The following is a 17,701-nucleotide window of genomic DNA, read 5'->3' on the forward strand; positions in this document are numbered from 1 at the left end:
TGTCTAAAAATATAAGAAAATGTGCTGGTAAAATGACAAAAATCTGACAAGGGACGCAAAGGACAGATATAGTCCTAATTTATTTTTTAAACTGACAGTTTCTGCAGTGTATTTGCCAAGCAGAGGATTCTGTTAAGCACAACTCGCAAAACTTACACCCTATGTTATTTTGGCTTTTTTAATTTAAGAAAATCTTGGCCAACAGCATCTTAAACTCATGCCAAGATTTTAAAGCAACAACAGCCAAAGCTGTTAACAATCCTTAGCTAGGTTAAAGTCAGTAATGTAATTGTTTCCGAAAAACATAAAGACCGAGTACATCTACTTTTCCCAGAGAAGAAAAAGGGCTGAACAAAATTTTAGATTCTCCTGAACAGAACATAATGATATTTTCAGGAATGTGATGATACCCCAATACTGAACATACCTTTTAAATAAATACGCAATGCGACCGCACAGCTTAGAATGGTGGAACTATCAAGGCTTAAAGACTGACGGTTTGACATCCAAGGAGTTGATAGTCATGATCATTAGATAGCAGCTAAGGTGACCTTGTGAACTAACTAAGTCGTCTCAGCCCCATAAACTGGTACTCTAAGTGGGATGGAATTCCTGAAAATGGATCTCTCCCTCTCATCCCTAACAGAGGAGATACATTAATGTAGCAGACAGGGCTGGGGTTAAAGGAATTTGTACTCAGGCTACCTGTGCTGTATCTATTCAGGATATAAAGACAATTTGTAGTTGGTCTGGTCCAATGAAAATGTGTAAATTGATGGTCAAGCATTCGCACATCAACTTATTAACCCACCTCAGTGAGTGCTGTAAGCTATGCCAATAGGAAATCACCTCCTATCAATACAGAGGATCATAAATGTTGCTTTAAGCTGATGCAAGTTACCTCGACTCAAGTCGTACAAACCTATGTAACTTACATCAGCTTCCAGCATTAATTTAAACAAGGCCCAAGACAGTAAATTCAGCACCATTTGCCAGCAGCATACACTTATTTTGTGCATTTCTTAATTAAGCACCGCCTCAGACTTCATGTAAAGTTTATTCATATCCTAAGCTGCTGCATCCTGACCACCAACAAACTTCACAAATGTCTCACCACTGCTGTGTTAGCACTATATTTCTGTCTGGAAGTGCCAGTTTGTGCAAAAAAGTGAAAAAGATGCCCCTCTTTTCACAACACTATAGGAGAGGGAGTACAACAAAGACATTGAAGCAGGGTTGATAGGTCATAGGCTCCATCTCACCCTGCTAGCAGATGGTTCTTTTTCCATTTACTAGCCCTGGAAATTTCCCAGCTCCTCAAGGCAAACAGCCCTTTGGCTGTCTTAATAAAACATTTTCTGTTGCTAGGTCTGCAGGCGTAGAAATAGATTACAGAACACGTTAACAGAAACAGATCTGTAGTTACTGTCAGAGTCTGTTACCCCTCCTCTGAAGCACTCACTGCGTGCAGGCCTAGTCTCTGTGCCCCAGGAAAGCTCTTGTTTGCCTGGGAGAATGGGTAGCATGGGCTGGTACTGGTTTTAACCACTGAGGGAGAGAAGACAACTATAAATTGCCTGATGTGGCATTTAAAAACAGAGGCTACGGCTACACTACAGAGATCTTTCAAAAGAAGCCCTTCCATAAGATCTCTTCCAAAAGAACTTTGTTAGAAAGAGTATCCACAAAAGAGTGATCTGGTCTTTCAAAAGAGAGCATGCACATAGCCCTTGTTTTTTGAAAGAATGAGACAGGGATCCAAAAAAAAAAAAAAAACCAGGTGCAGGACTGCTCTTTTGAAAGAAGGGCCCTGTGGCGCGTCTACACAGGTTTTCTTTCTAAAGAAGGCACTTGCTCACCAAGAAAGAGGAGTGGAAGAGCGCTTTCAAAAGCAGTGCCATGTTCTTGCAATTTTCTTTCAAAACAACACTTTGCGTGCGTAGCCGCTCCACAAATTTTTCGAAAGAGCCCCCTTCTTTCGAAAACTCTTCCGAAAGAATTTGCTAATGTACATGCAGGCTAACAGATTAACAAAGATGACAGATTGCATGGATACTTTAGAGATGTTTATGGCTCAGAGGGGCAAAGTAGTAAGAAATTAAAGTAAGCAAGAGAATGCTAGCAAAACCATTTCCATAAACAGTAATAAAACAGTAATTTACGAGGGAAGGCCACTGAAACACAGTGTATGAGTTTTTTCACAATATTTTTAGGCTGAAGGGGGACTACTGAGGAGCCTGGGAAAGGAAGAAAAACAATGGCTAACTATTTGCTTTAGTTTTATAGTAAATCAGAAGCACTCATGCACTAGATATGAGTGTTCTGCCAATTATTTAAAAATTACAAAAACAAAATGCAGTCAAATCAGTTTATTTGATAAGTATCAGAGAGGTAGCCGTGTTAGTCTGTAGCTTCGAGAACAACAAAAAGTCTTGTGGCACCTTATAGACGAACAGATATTTTGGAGACTAAGCTTTCGTGGGCAAAGACCCGCTTCATCAGATGCACGAGTGTCATGCATCTGATGAAGCAGGTCTTTGCCCACGAAAGCTTATGCTCCAAAATATCTGTTCGTCTATAAGGTGCCACAAGACTTTTTGTTTATTTGACAAGTCAGTTATTCCTGTAGGACAGGATTTGAACTCTGGCCTTTAAGATCACTACATTGTCTTCCTTAATGCCTCAACAGGCAGAATGAAAACAAACCTTTTCCCTCAACAAGTATTTGTTTTGCTCACTATGCCTGAATTCCTTCTAAGAGTGGGATGACTGCAATGAATTCCACTTAACTGCAGCTTCCAGGAGGCAGGAAGCTGTCTCTCTTGAGCACAGAACTATTCCAAAAGCTACAAGACAAGATTCTTGCTACTTGCTGCCAATGGAGCATAAGAATATTTACCAATGGAAAGTTCCAATTTGCATAAGCAGTGTGCACAACCAGCAAGCATCCCCATTCAATTACAAGCAGCTAAACTGCTAATGAAAGGTGTTTCTTTTTCCTTCCTGAAGGACGATTGCCTGCGCTTGAAGACACACCAGTCTCTGACTCACATGACATCAATTATTCAATAACTGAATTAAAGCTAGAGAATGAGGAGCAATGAGGTTTGGGACTATGACATAAAGCTCTGAGGAACCTTAGCTCAATGAGTCCTTGGGGTGTTATTAATAGTAGAAATCATGGGATCGCTGTTAGCTGGTTACTGCTCCCCAAAGACCTCATACCCTACTTCTACTGTAAGTAAAAAACAATTACCAGACACAGATGAACACTGCCAATACGTTGACAAAGAATCAACATTTCTGTAAGTGTAAATAATGTTCCATCCATCTGTTAGAACTCTTTGCAGGTGTTAAACATGTGGACAAGAGCAATCCAGAGTACAGAGTCTACTTAAGACAATTGGAAACCCTTTGAGGATGGCCCTCACTAAACGCTCTTAAGCCAAGTAAAGGAGTCATCAGGTGAGAGAGAAGATTCTCTCCCGGATCACTAATTGGTTCAGAAATCAAAAAGGTAGAAACAAACCTTAGGCTTCTACAGAGGAGAGAAGTAAACAGCAAGGTCCTATAGGTATTTGAACTGGGATTCGTGTTGTTCAACATACCCATAAACGATCTGAAAAAAAGGGGTAAGTAGTGAGCTGGCAAAATTTGCAGTGGTACAAAACTACTCTAGATCATTAAGTCCAAACGCGGGACTGTGAGGAATTACAAAGGAACCTTGCAAAACTGGGTCACTGGGCCATAAACTAGCAGATGAAATTCAATGTTGATAAATGCAACAAAGCATATTGAAAAACATCATCCCAGCTACACATGCAAAATGATGGCATCTGCATTACCACTTAATACGTTGGAAAGATCATGGATAGAACTCTGAAAATATCTGCTCCATGTACAGCAGTAGTCACAAAAAGCACATAAACAATGTCAGAAATAATTAAGAATGGTATAGACAGAAAATATCAAAATGCCACTATGTAGATCTATGATATGCCCACAGCTGGAATAACAACTCAGAGTTCTGGTTACCTGATCTCCAAAAAAATGCATTATAGTTGGAATAAGTACAGAAAAATTAGGGATAGGGAAGAGCTTTCATAAGAGGTGAAAGTAAAGACACGGGACATCTGAGTTTCAAAAATATATGACCAGGGGAATATGATTTTTGGTGCCCCCTCCCACAGCACTGGACCCTTAACTCTGGCACCCCAAGCTCAGTGGAGTGATCCTCCCCACCCCCCTGCTTCTCGGATGAGGGCCATGTCAATGAGGGGTTTTTTTCCCTTCTTCTCTAGTTATGCAGACCCAAAAAGGGCTTCCTATCCCTACACCTCTAGTGTGAAGAGAGCAAACAAGGAAGTGCTATTTACCCTGTCACATAGCACATAGAGGAGAGGTCACAATGAAATTAATAGGCAGCAGGTTTAAGAAAGTACTTTTTAGGAAACATGCACTCACCTTGTAGAGTTCATGAACACCAGCCTGGTTACCAAGAAAGAATTAGATAATCTTCTGGCAGACAGATCCATCAGTCATTATTAGCCAAGAAGCTCAGGGATGAAACCCTGGAGTGAGAGAGTCTCTAAATCTCTGAGTGTTAGAAACAGGGAGCAGATGACAGGATGGATCCACTCAGCAATTACCCTGCTCTTTTCACTCCCTGTGAAGCAACTAGCACTGGCCACTGTCAGAAACAAGATACAGCAATAGAGGGGTCATTGGTCTGACCCAGCATGGCCACTCATGTTCATCCCAATACATGCTGTCTGACCTGCCTGAGAGATACTCAGCTGGGGCAAACCTAAGGCTGTTTAGCATGTGACCCGCTTAGCCTGAAGAGTGCTAGGTACAGCTATCAGAGCTAGTGAAGACCCTCAACGCTTAAAGAGATAGCAAGGAATGGGATCTGCTCTTCTAAAACAAAAACAAACCACTTCTCCGAAAGGATCCCTGTGGTATGTACAGCTAACAGAAGTCAACTGTTCACTTATTTCCACAGGGACAGCAAAGAACGCAGGAGCTGCAGGGAACTAACAAGAGCCCTCAGACATTCTCAGGGCAGAGGAGAAGCAACAAAAGTGATAAGGGCTAGAATATCTGGCCTATAAGGAAAGTTTAAAATACGGGCATGCTTAGTCTGAAGAGAAGACAGAGGAGGGACAGACCAGATAAAATCTCCAGTTATGTTAAGAGCTGCTATAAAGTCAGCTGCGGCAGGGAGCCCTGGAGAAGAAAGCTGGGGCAGGGCATGAAGCTGCCCACACTGCACGTGGAAGGAAGCACTAAGCCCTCAGGAGAGCTGGAGACAGGGGCGGCTGAGCCTGCCCCTGCCAGAGCCGTGCAGTTCTGTCAAGGAGGAGACGGCCAGGGAACAGCTGGATGGAGGCAGCAGCTGAACTTGACTTCTCAAGGCCCCTTCCAACACTACATTTTGCAGAGTCCTTAGTCATTGACAACTACGCCGTCAGTAGTCTAGGTCTCTTTCTTCCCTCTAAAGAAAGGGAAAGGAGATCAGAGTCTGGGCTCTACTTGCTATACCAAACTGTCACCACTTCCACCAGTATTTGGAATAACAATAACCAAGAGACTAAGGCACCTTAGGAGCAAACGAAATCATGGAGTGCAAATAGGTATTTAGCTGAACTGTTCTTTATGAGAGAATTTCAAACCAGCACAAAACTTTACCCCCTCAAGCCCCACTCAGTGACAACCACACACAACCAACAGAACACCACATTAGAAATGTTACACAGATGTTCATTTGTACAGCTTACTATCTGAGGTCTTCAGAACTCAAGAGTGGTTGAGGGAGTTACAGTTCATGGAAGCTGCTTTCCGCAAATAACCCTTGTGCAGTGCAATGCAGACACTAGTGAACAGCTTTCACCTTTTTGGTGATTGCAGCCCCTCAATTCTGCAATATCAAAACCACTTCCCCCCACCCCCTCCCAATTAGCCTCTGTCATTGACAGGTCTTCAGATCTGACTCTCTTGTCATTTGGCTGTAAAACAGAAACTATCAAGTAAAATTTGTTTTTACCAAGAGTGTAAAAAGGAACTTCTTACTTCAGCCAGAAAATATGAAGCGTTTTGGTATTACATCAAGCGTTTTGCTTCCTGACTGAAAATGTCCACAACAGGCCTCAGGGCAGCCTAGATTACAGCAGGCTTAGCTGCTTCTTAGCAGCAAGGCAATTAATGTAATTCATCTATAGGACTACAGATGACAGGAAAATGGGAGCATGGCAGTGGAAGGTTCGCTCTCCCAGGACACTGGTTTAAAACACTTAAGATGCTCTCACTCGTGCTATAGGAAGTTCTTACATTCTTTAGAAAAGTTACAAAATAAAACTTTTTGAAGAGTTAATTGTTCTGAAGGGGCATTTGCTTTTGAGGGCAATGCGTGTGTTTTCAATGAGGCATAAGAAGATATTTTCTATAAGTAGGCTTTGAAGAGATTGGTTTTTATAATGTAGATGGATGTACATCTTTATTTGAAGCATTTTAAAATTTGTAACCATTTAAATTTGCTTTGTTATGGGAAATTAGGAGGTGAGACTAATTAGTTAATGATGGTAAAGGCTCAGATTCAAAAAGTTAGAGCTTTATAACCATTAAAATATAAATTGTCAAATGTCACATGTCAAAATATACAAAGCAAAATATCCTTTAATCAAAACAAAAAAACAGTCCTGCAGGACCTTAGAGGCTAATGTTCTTTGTTAGGTGATGAGCTTTTGTGGGCCAGACCTACTTTTTCAGATATGGAGAAGTGGGTCTGTCCCATGAAAGCTCATCAGCCAGCCTTTAAGGTGCTACAGAACTGCTCTTTTTGTTTTGTGAAGACACAAACTAACACAACCACTTCTGAGACTATCCTTAAATCAAATTCTAATAAATTCTCAAGAAGCGTTTGTTACGTTGCCAATCTGTGAAGTTCAGTCATCATCTATAGAAATATTTTTGGGGCAGCTTGTGGATGTCTGGTGACACTGATATCTACTAATAAAAATCTCGTCCTTGCAAGGCTCACTACAGACTGTTTATTTTTTGTTGTTTAAGGTGTTGCATACAACATTGAGCAGAGAGGTGTGGAAGCAGGCCAGGCTCAAAAAGCAGCAACAAAGGGGCAGGCAGACTGACTGGATCCAAAGTGCATCTGAGTCTCCAGAGGTAGGTTTAGCAGCTGTTGAGTACAAAAGGTTCAATCCAGGGAGACAGGAGGTTTAGGAGGAAGCTGAGGCAGCCTGTAAGACCTGTGGAGCTGACAGAGGGCTCAGTAAAGCAGTCATTCAGTCAAGCGATGACAATGGCCAGGATTTGACATGCAGATCAAGTGACAGGAGAGCAAAATGGGGCTGAAAGAGGAGAGTGCAGAATCAAAGTGGCATGCTGGAACCAACATGTTACAAAAATTATAGAAGACCCTACAGTAAAAGCTAACTATCTTCTAACTCACATTTTTCAGAGGTCTCTCCAAGCAGCATCTTCAGAACAAACAAGTTTGAAGATACAGAATGAGGAAAAAAAAAAAAAGAGAAAGCTTGGGATTGCAGAGGATCCGTTTCTGTCACATAATTAGTTTCCCACATACTCAGTATTTCTGATGGTTGTGTACAGTCATAAAATGGATAAAACAATTCAATGTGCACCAGATGTGCATTTCGCTCCCTGCAAAAGGGTTGTTTTCAAATGAAGCTGTCCGGGGGTGGGTAGAAATGTGTAAGGAAGTGTTAGATGGAGATGAAGAATTTTTCTCAGATGACTAAAACATTTTCCTTTAGCTTTTACAGTGCATGAATCACAGCACAGTATCTAGAAGGCACAGATATAAAGACGGGCACACTTGGTGATGCTTCACCTATAGCTAGAGAGCTATGTATAGCCTAAAGATCAATCTTCTGTTCTTTGGACCAACATTAACAGAATCTAACAAACTCCACCACCACTCGACTAATGGTACTCACTTGTAGGAGTAAACAGCAGTTATTTGCATATGCCATTCTCTCCAGCAAGGAAAACAGTTAGTCCAGGTAGCAAAACTGTACTGTCTAAGGGTGAAAAGGGTGACTGAGATGCTCTGGATTACATGCAGGGCTCAAATACAGGATAAACTCAACTAAAATATATTGATGGTTTACCCTGAATGCTGCCCATTCACCTACTGAAACAGTAACCAAATTTGGAGGAGGTCAAGGTTTGGCTAAGGAGATATTTCTGGGGCCAATAAACAATCATGTTTGTTTACTGGCCTTATTTTCTGTGTTACTTCGTCAAGCCATGACTTAAAGACCTCCAGGGATGGAGATTTCACCACCTCCCTAGGTAAACCACTCCAGTGCTTCACTACCCTCCTGACGAAATAGTTTTTCCTAATATCCAACCTAAACCTCCCACATTCCCCCATGCAACTTGCGACCATGCTCCTCCTCATGCCATCTGTCACCACTGAAAATGGCTTTCCTCCATCCTCTTGGAACCCCTCTTTCAGATATTTGAAGGCTGCTATTAAACCCCCCTCACTCGTCCCTTCTACAGACTAAATAAACCCAAACCCCTCAGCCTCTCCTCGAAAGTCATGTGCTCCAGCCCCTAATCATTTTTGTTGCCCTCCACTGGACTCTCTCCAATGCGTCCACATCCTCTCTGTAATAGGGATGGGACAGAATTGGATGTAATATTCCAGGTTTGTCCTCACCAGTGCTGCACAAAGGGGGATAATCACTTCCCTCAGTCTGCTGGGAGTGCTCCTATTAATGCATCTCAGTATGCCATTAGCCTTCTAGGCGTTAAGGCACACTGTTGACACAGATCCAGCTTCACATCCACTGTAATCCCAAGGTCCTTTTCTGCAGAAGTGCTCCTCAGCTAGGTGGTCCCCACCCTGTAACAATGCCTGGGATTCTTCCTTCACAAGACTCTGTACTTGTCCTTGTTGAACTTCATCAGATTTCTTTTGGAACTCTCCACTAAGTCACTCTGGACCCTAGACATACCCTTCAATGTACCTACCTCTCCCCCTAACTTAGGGTCATCTATGAACTTGCTGAGGGTGTAATCTATAGCCTCACCTGGGTCATTAATAAACATGTTGAACAAAACCAACCCCAGAACCAACCCTTGGGGCACCCCGCTTGATACTGACTGCCAACTAGACATTGGGGCATTGATCACTACCCATTGAGCCCAAAGATCTAGCCAGGTTTCTATCCAATGTATACTTCTTCCACTTGTTGGCAAGAATACTGTGGGAGACTGCATCAAAATTTTTGCTATGGTCAAAGTATATCATATCCACCACCTTCCCCAAATCCCCACAGCCAGTTACTTTGTCTTGTAATATGTTGATCTCCCTGGACCACAATAGACTCAACTCAGCTGTTTGCCAAAGGAACTCAGTACTTTGCTGAATTGTGTCCTAAATAATCAACAGTAAACGAGGAAGAAGGTGATTCAATTTTTTTAAAGTAAGCACAAGCTAACACCTGGGAGATAAATGCCACAATCTTCCACTGGAACTAAACTGCAGGTTTCGAAATGTTTTTAAACAAAGGAGAAAGGGAGGTATTTTTGAGAATAGTGAGGCTCGGATGGATGCTGATGGGAGAGCGAAGATCAGAGCTAGAGTGTTCCTTAAAATCAGATTGCAGAATCACTATGATGAGTTACTTTCTAAAAGGAAATACATAACCCTGCCCCATAGCTAAGGTCCTCCCCATTCAAAAAACTATTTCCTAGCGATGAATATTTTAGATCTTGGTCAGGTTGTTTATAGAAACAGGAGTCAGATTTTGAAACCATAATATGCTGCCAAACAATGCAGCGAATCCAAACAATGAAGCTAATTTGCTAGGTGTAGCTAGAGCTTACACAAATGTCACATTCAGAGAGCTCCTGTTTGGAAAGAGAGGAACCTTATTTTTTTCAAACCTAAGGGGGTTTTAATTATATCTCATGAGACATCTGTGACGTTCCACTGAGATTTAATGGTAGAATATACTGCAATATTGCTAGGAATCACACACCATCCTTACTTTGACTATTTAGCCTTGGAGGATCACCCTCAACCATAAACTGGCTACCAGATTGTTTTACACTGGCAAATTTTTATTTATTGTTTTTAGATAATGGGCTGTTTGTTCTCACCCACATATTGTGTTGTCCCAAAGTGAGCAGGGACCCTAGCACCATTACTGTCTCAAAGCTCATTTTACACAGGCCCTCAAACCACTCAGTTGCATAAACTAGGGATTCTTACTCCCATGGCCCATGAAATGACCTCAACCCTACTCTTACCACACTGATGATCTCAGAAGAGAGTTCAAGAACTGAGTAAGAATATGACATCTTTCTAGATGCAATTCAAACAGGTGTAGAAGTGTATGGCTCTACTATCCTACTGGGTCCTCCAACAAATGAAAGGCAGTATGTTTATATACCCTAGAGGGCTGTTACCACCACACTGGTCAGCTGTAACATTAAAATCTACAAAGATATTAGTCTATTTCAAGTAAATAACCCAAAATGTAGATTCAGTTTGGATAATTTAGTTCTCTTTCCCACTTCCTAAACACCACAGGACCACAGGCAACAAATTGCGGACTCTTCCTTGCCTTATCCAAGAACAGTACTCACTTTTCCAATGGAGGGATATCAGGATCGTGGCTTGTTGAGGCAGAAATTAGGGAAACTGAGTTTTCCCTTCGGGGTATTGCCCCTTTAAATCCTCTATTGGATTCTCACTGCTGATATCATAAGGGATTCCTGATGTCCTGATTTGCAGCTAAAATAATCTACTTCTCCAAGACTGCTCAATTACTAGCCCAGCAGGTGTGCTGAGGGATGAAGCATGCACAATTCCACAGAGGGGTTAAGAATGATGAGTCCAGTAAGGAGAGGAAATCAGCCTCCCCTGCAACACTACAGCATATAATGCACCATAAACCACAAGGTCATTCTCACTTCTTTCCCCTGAGAAAGAAAGGATTGTGCTACTGCTCACTGTTATGGCAAAACATTTCCTTTCAGGCTGTTTGTCTTAACTTCCCTCCTTACAAAATGGTTTTGGGGAGATACCAATTGCAATCAAATTATGTACTGCACCTCCAAGTCAGAAGCGTACAACTCTGTTGAAGTACTTCACCATTAGAGAAGCTGACAATATGCCTTTGCAACAAGCAATCCAGACAGGGCAGAGCAATGCACCAGATTCAAACTCTCTTTCTGAATTTTCCCAGTAAGGAATTTCACTGCAATCTTACATGTACTGCAGAGGAAGAGTTATTTTCAGAACTCACACTGCCTTATGAGCAACTCAACTTTGAACAATACCACAAGGGCTTGGGTGCCTTGTTCACTAAAGCAGTCTCAGGTATGATAAGCTCCCCAACGTTGCAAACCACATTTTTTCAGTTGGTCTCAATATAGTACTTGCCCTGAGCACATCTCATTCCTTCCTCCCAGCCCCACTCCATCACATTTTGTTTAGGTCATTTGAAGCCTATCAGCCTTACTCCTCTCTCAGCATGTGGACATGTAGTCTCACACCAAAGGGGCTGAGGAAAATACACCTGTAGCGTTCTAGCCTGAGCAGCCAATGGGGTCAGCAACCTTTCTGAGGTGGAGTGCCGAAATTTGACCTTTTGATCTCTATGCCAGAGGCACTTTTTAAAGTCACTAATAGTCCTACTTACAACTGCTTCATTAATAAATTAACATGCATAGCTTTACCATTTAGGTGGTGGTTGGTAGCATTAGCTGGCCTTTTGTTAATCCACAGACTGCATGGTTTTGGATTAACAAAGCTCCTGGCTGCGTGGGGTAGGAGGGGAGAGGCTGAACTCTCGCCTCACATGCCAGTGAAAAATCAGCTTGCATGCCACTCTTGGCACCTGTGCAGGGGATGCTGAACCCTGCCCTAGAACTTAAACCCAAGTCTCAAGTTGATAAAGTGTCCACAGGTTCCTAGAATGTTGCAGAAAGTGAATTTTCATCTGAGGCAGAGATTTCTGTTTGGGCTTAGACGACTGGAAAATACAGCTCTGACACTTCTGGAAAATCTGTCATTTTTCTTTAGTTAAGAAAAACAATCCACAAGGTGACACACCAAAATATTTCTAGACTCAGCCTAGCAGTGTGACAGCTTACTGACAGTGCTCCCTAGTAACCCCCACTCTCCAACATAAAACAAAAAACCCCACACATTCAATATTTTGCTCTGTACTAGGTTAAACGCCACTTTGGTAACCACCGTGTGGGGAGCAGCTCTAGGTCCCGTTCTGTTCAATATCTTCATCAATAGTTTAGATAATGACAGAGAATATGCTTATAAAGTTTGAGGAGGATACTAAGCTAGAAGGGGCAAGAGTTTTGGACAATTGGATTAAAATTCAAAACAATCTCCACAAAGCGGAAAACTGGTCTGTAGTAAAGAGGGTGAAATTCAGTAAGGACAAAAAAGGCAAAATAGCCAACTTGGGAAGGAAGAATCAGTTACAGACATGCAATATGAGAAACGACTACCTAGGAAGGCATACTACAAAAAGGGATCTGGAAGCCACTGTGGATCACAAGCTAAATATGAGTCATCAGTGTAACACTGCAAAAAAACCCTGAACACCAACCATTCCAGGCTGTATAGCAAGAGACTTATAAGACAGACACAAGAATTCTTCCTCCTTGCTCTGAGCTCATTAAACCTCAGTTGGAGTATTGTGTCCAGTGAGAACAGAGTATTATGTCCATTCTTCAGGAAAGATGGAAGCATGAGAGAAGCACAGAGAAAAAAAATGTTAAAGGTCTAGAAAGCATGACCTATGAGGGAAAACTGAAACAACTGGGTTTATTTAGTCTGGAGAAGAGAAAACTGAAGGGCACATGGTAAACTTTCAAATACACAATGTTATGAGGCGGAGAGAAAAAACTGTTCTCATCAACCTCTCAGCATTGGACAGGAAGCAATCGGCTTACATTGAAGCAGGAAAAATGTAGATTGGACATTTGGAAAAACCATGTCAGGGTGGTTAAGCACTGAAATAAATTGCCTAGGAAGGTCATGAAATTGCCATCACCAGAGATTTTTAAAAGCAGGTTAGAGACCCACATGGAATAGTCTATATTGGGGTCAGCAGCCCTTCAGCCATGGAGTGCTGAAATTTGACTTTTTGACCTCTATGTAGGGTCCAAGTGCTGGTGATACTTTTAAAGTCACATAGTCCTACTTACAACAGCTTCATTAATAAATAAAGATGCAGAGCTTCACCGTTTAGGTGGTGGTTGGTAGCATTAATTGATCTCTCATTAATCCACAGGCAGCATGGCTTTGAACAAGCTCCCAGCTACATAGGGGAAGAGGAGTGGGGCTGAGCTACCACCTTACACAGTGATGAAAACCACATGCCCATGATCTGACATTTAGCCCTGCCTTAAATGTAGAGAGTGAGCCAGAAAACCCCTCGAGGTCCCTTCCAGTTCCATAATTTATAACAATATGATTATTGTAAGGCTTCTTCAGGTCTCCTGCAACCATACCATCTTGAGCTGTGCTTATGATAAAAGCTCAAACTCTGCTAGAGTAGCAGTTACATGCAGAACATCTCAAGTGTTACGGGAAGTGGCGTTGATGATTCAAGTAAGTGATATTCTTCTGGTTGACTCAGAACTGGACCTGTGACCAAGTGTGATATTAGAAGGGCATACTGCTGACTGTCATAGTTTATAATACAGGTAAAAATCAAGCAACTGAGCACTTGTGGTCATCGAAGACACCATGACCTCTTTTTAAGTTTGGGGATGTAACCCCCCAGACTCCCAGTCAAGTTTTAACTGTGATAATTACGTTTTACCTCCCTGGATGCCCCTTATTTCAGTTTCACATTCACTTGCTGCCTTAAACAGTTGTCATAAATGATGTTAAATATCTGACATGTTCACCTAAGTGCAGTAGTGGACAACAGTGATCTGACTGCAACATTTGTACAGCTCATCAAGATGAGGGGTATAATTATAATCTTAAACTCACTATCAATGGACCTGAAGTATTTAACTCCTGTGGATCGCAGCCTAATGGAAGCGGCAAGAATACAGTTATGCTAAAAGAATCCTAAAATGTCTTCAGTTAAAAAGGACATGAGTTTCATATTTGTCTGGATGACAGTATGTCAGACTTGAAATAAAAATTTTCCACTTAGGAAAAAAAACATGCTTGCAAAGAATTCTTTCTTTAGTGATTGGTGTGTGCACTGAATACAGTTACCCAGAAGGTTCCCTGTTTTTACCCAACTTATTTCTATTGCAGAGTAAATACATGGGCTCTTCAAAGACGACCTAGGAAGCAAGGGACCAACTCCTGAACAGAAGGTTTTGGTCATTTTGCTTTTTATTACCTTTTAGCCACCCTAAAAAGGGATTCGATCACTATCTATAAATTCTCCATACTCTGACTCCATTGGCCCTGACCTCTTACCCTAAGAGAGAATCTTAAAACATAGTTTGAGGAAAATTATTTGTTTTTAATTTTATTTTCTACAATCCCAGTAAGCAGCAGAAGTGACATTAACCCTCAACTTTACAGCAGACTGAATAAGGAACCTAATTATAACTATAATTATTGTAGCCTTTTTTTTATTTTTAAAGGGAACTGAAATCTGTCTGCAGTTATAACTTCTCAGAGAATATTACTTTATCCCAGACTGGGAAAACAATGTTAAGACAATCTGCTAACAGTCATCTAATCCACTTCTATTTTTTGCCATTTTCGTATGGAGATCCCTCTGCTGAACTGTTGTTCTATTATGTTCAGTGAAATGGAACATTTGATGGCCTTCTATTTTTAAATTCACTTAAATAGGACAGACTGTACAAATCAAATGCAAGCTGTATGAAGCTACTCCACATTTTAAAATTGCAGTTTACTTTTAAAAGCCCAGCTATTTCCGGTTAAATAACCACAAAGGTAGATAGCATCAGCAGGCTAAACTTCAGGAATACTTCCCTTATTTATCAATTGGAGTCTTTTTAAAAAGCCTTTATGTTCATTAAGAAAAAGAGTTTTCAGTGGTTTCACCTGCTCCCAATGATGCCTGCTTATGGTTCAAGTTGCAATGGTAAGAAGAGACACATAGAAGCCTTAGGACTGACGGAGAAGGCCTTGAGGTTTTATACAGGAACTTGCCTACTATCTTTATCATCTGAACAAAATATTTGCATGAAAACTATTTCTACACACAGTTGGTTACAGAGAAAGCACCACAGAGACACTGAACAAATTTAAATGATTTTTTTCCTCTTTGCTAGCCCTAGCTATGGGAGATGCAATTTAAAGAAGCAAAGCCAAAACTATCGTGGTTATTACTCAGTATTAGAAATGAAAGGTCACATCACAGCAAAGACAAGATGGCAGCTACTGTCTCTAGAACATGTAAAATTCCACTTCAGAGTGAAAGTTAACCATTCACTTTTCACTGTTAATTGAAGCTTTGTTAAAAACCTGATTAGATTATGTTATTTTCTTTTCAGGTTTGCCTGCACTTATGTTCAGGCTGCTCTTCATTAAAAGTTTTTGAAAACTGAACCTTTCCTTTCAATCAACACAAAAAGAGGTCTCAGGAAATAGCAACAGTAGCAGTAACGAAGAGACCTGTTGGCTGGCTGCTACCTGGAAGACCCAGTTTTCAAGACTGTCAGAATTATGCATCTGCAAACTATAAAAGAAAATTATTTAACTCATGTAGTAACTTTACAAGCTACAACTTCTTGGGATGCTGGGATAATCTGTCTGGATATAGTACAAACAAGTCACTGCTAAGTTGCTGAGGCAGTATTTGTAAAATAAATTTTTCAGTGCAAAGCATGTATGAACAATAACAAAGACTGGGTTAGTAACAGTGGAGAAAGCAACATGAGCACAAACTAACAGTGAGTGGCAAAGGAAACTACTATGCTGGAAATTTCAACCTCTCTTATTCAAAACCTAGGCTAGACACAGGACTGGAAAATACCATATGGTGTCTGGAATAGATAACCCATCAGATCTTTCCCACTTCTAATTTTATTATTCGCACAGTGGTTGAGAAGACTCCCTGCCCTCTTACATAAAGATGACACTTGAGAATAGTATTTTCTATGCATTAGAGCAGGGGTGAGCAAATTTTTTAGGTTGGGCCCCACTTAATGTCCCTGCAATTAGCAGGGCCCCCCATCTTGTCGAATGTATCCCAAACCAATAGAAATTTCAGGTATGTTCATATGAAAAAAATCTTTTGATACATGTAAGAAAATAAGTCTGTAGAAAGTAAAAACTTTATTAATCAGTATATAAATATGAATACACAAATAAAAACAGTAACATGTTTCACCACTTTTAATGAAATGGATGAGGCACAGATCCAGCAACTGATCATGCTGCACTCCCCTTTGAGAAATTTCACGCTCCCCAAGGAGGCCTCCCCCCACTTTGTGCACCTCTGAATTAGAGAACATCAAAAAACAACACTGTGCTGTCCTACTGGACACCAGCACTAGAAGGTCAAAGGGCCTATTATGCAATATTCTTTTTTTCAGCTGCATCCTGGAAAGGCGTGGGTTATATAAATATTGGCATAGGCATGGAAACACGATGAGCAGCCTGTCATTAGGTGTGAAATTGCACAATCTGGCTGCAGAGCAAATTATTCATTTAACAGATTCACTCGAGTAGATATTTCCTTTCAAAGGAATGCATACAGCCTAACTTTATAAATTAATACCTAAGGACCCTTGATCCTTTCCTAGGATTCTCTGCCTTAACAAGCCACCTACAGTTCTGCATGATTAACTAACTCACATTTGTCTGATAATTATAGTTTTTGTGTTACCCCCGCCATCTAGGAACCCAGTGCTCAGTATTACTATCTGCCAGTTCCAAAAATCTGACAAAGAGTCAAGAAGTTCTAAAGATTCCATCCAAGTCCCACCAGAGAGTGAACATGCTGGATAATACATTTAATTATCTGGGGAAAAGGGTGAAGGCTGAGGTGGTAAAACTTGGAGACAATACAAAATTAGACTGGTCAAAACTAGGGAAGACTGAGGAAATTCAGAGTAACCTACCAAACACAGGTGAAGGGTCAGCTTAGTAGCAGATTAAATTAAATGCTGCCAAATGCAAGGTATTTTGAATCACTCCACTATATAGCTAGGTGCTAAGTTCACTAATTACTCAGTGATTTTATTGTAGACCACATTTTTGTAGACAGCTCAATCAAAACCTAAACTCAACTCATAGGAGCAATCAAACAAGTGAATAAAAGCATTTTATATATATAAAAAAAGTTAGAAAATATGAAATGGAAAAAAAAATCACACAAATTAATGGTACCATATTTCATCACCTGACACACTGTGTTCATTTATGAGCATACTACCACCAAACAACAGAAGTGCAAATAAATGGATGAAAATTACCAGAGAGTCAAAGAAAGACTTCATTACGATGAAGAGCTAAAAGGCAAGGACTGTTTAGTTTACAAAAAGATTAATAAGGGAGGACACAAAGTAAAGAACAAATCAGAGAAGACCAGTTGTCTTCAGCTTCTTTGACTTTAACAAATGCAATGTTGTCCCACTTATAAGCCATTAAAAACAATCCTGGAAAGATACTTTTCTTGTTCATCCCTTTGACCTTATCACCCCCGTTCTGAATTCCTCCAACTGGTCT

General features: G+C 40.8%; 1 protein-coding gene across 7 annotated transcripts in view; it reads right to left on the reverse strand.

The window, feature by feature from the left end:
• Positions 1-17,701, reverse strand: part of LOC142014786 (uncharacterized) — a 169,609-nt gene that overhangs the window by 77,456 nt on the left and 74,452 nt on the right. The window contains exon 1 of one of the 7 annotated variants that reach the window (XM_074997902.1): positions 3,530-3,621. The exons of the other annotated variants lie outside the window; for them this stretch is intronic. The gene's annotated coding sequence lies outside the window, so the exon portion shown is untranslated. Of the gene's footprint in view, positions 1-3,529; positions 3,622-17,701 lie in introns of those variants that run through there. 7 annotated transcript variants of the gene reach the window in all.

Source organism: Carettochelys insculpta, chromosome 6 (assembly GCF_033958435.1).
Source record: "Carettochelys insculpta isolate YL-2023 chromosome 6, ASM3395843v1, whole genome shotgun sequence".
NCBI lineage: Eukaryota > Metazoa > Chordata > Testudines > Carettochelyidae > Carettochelys > Carettochelys insculpta.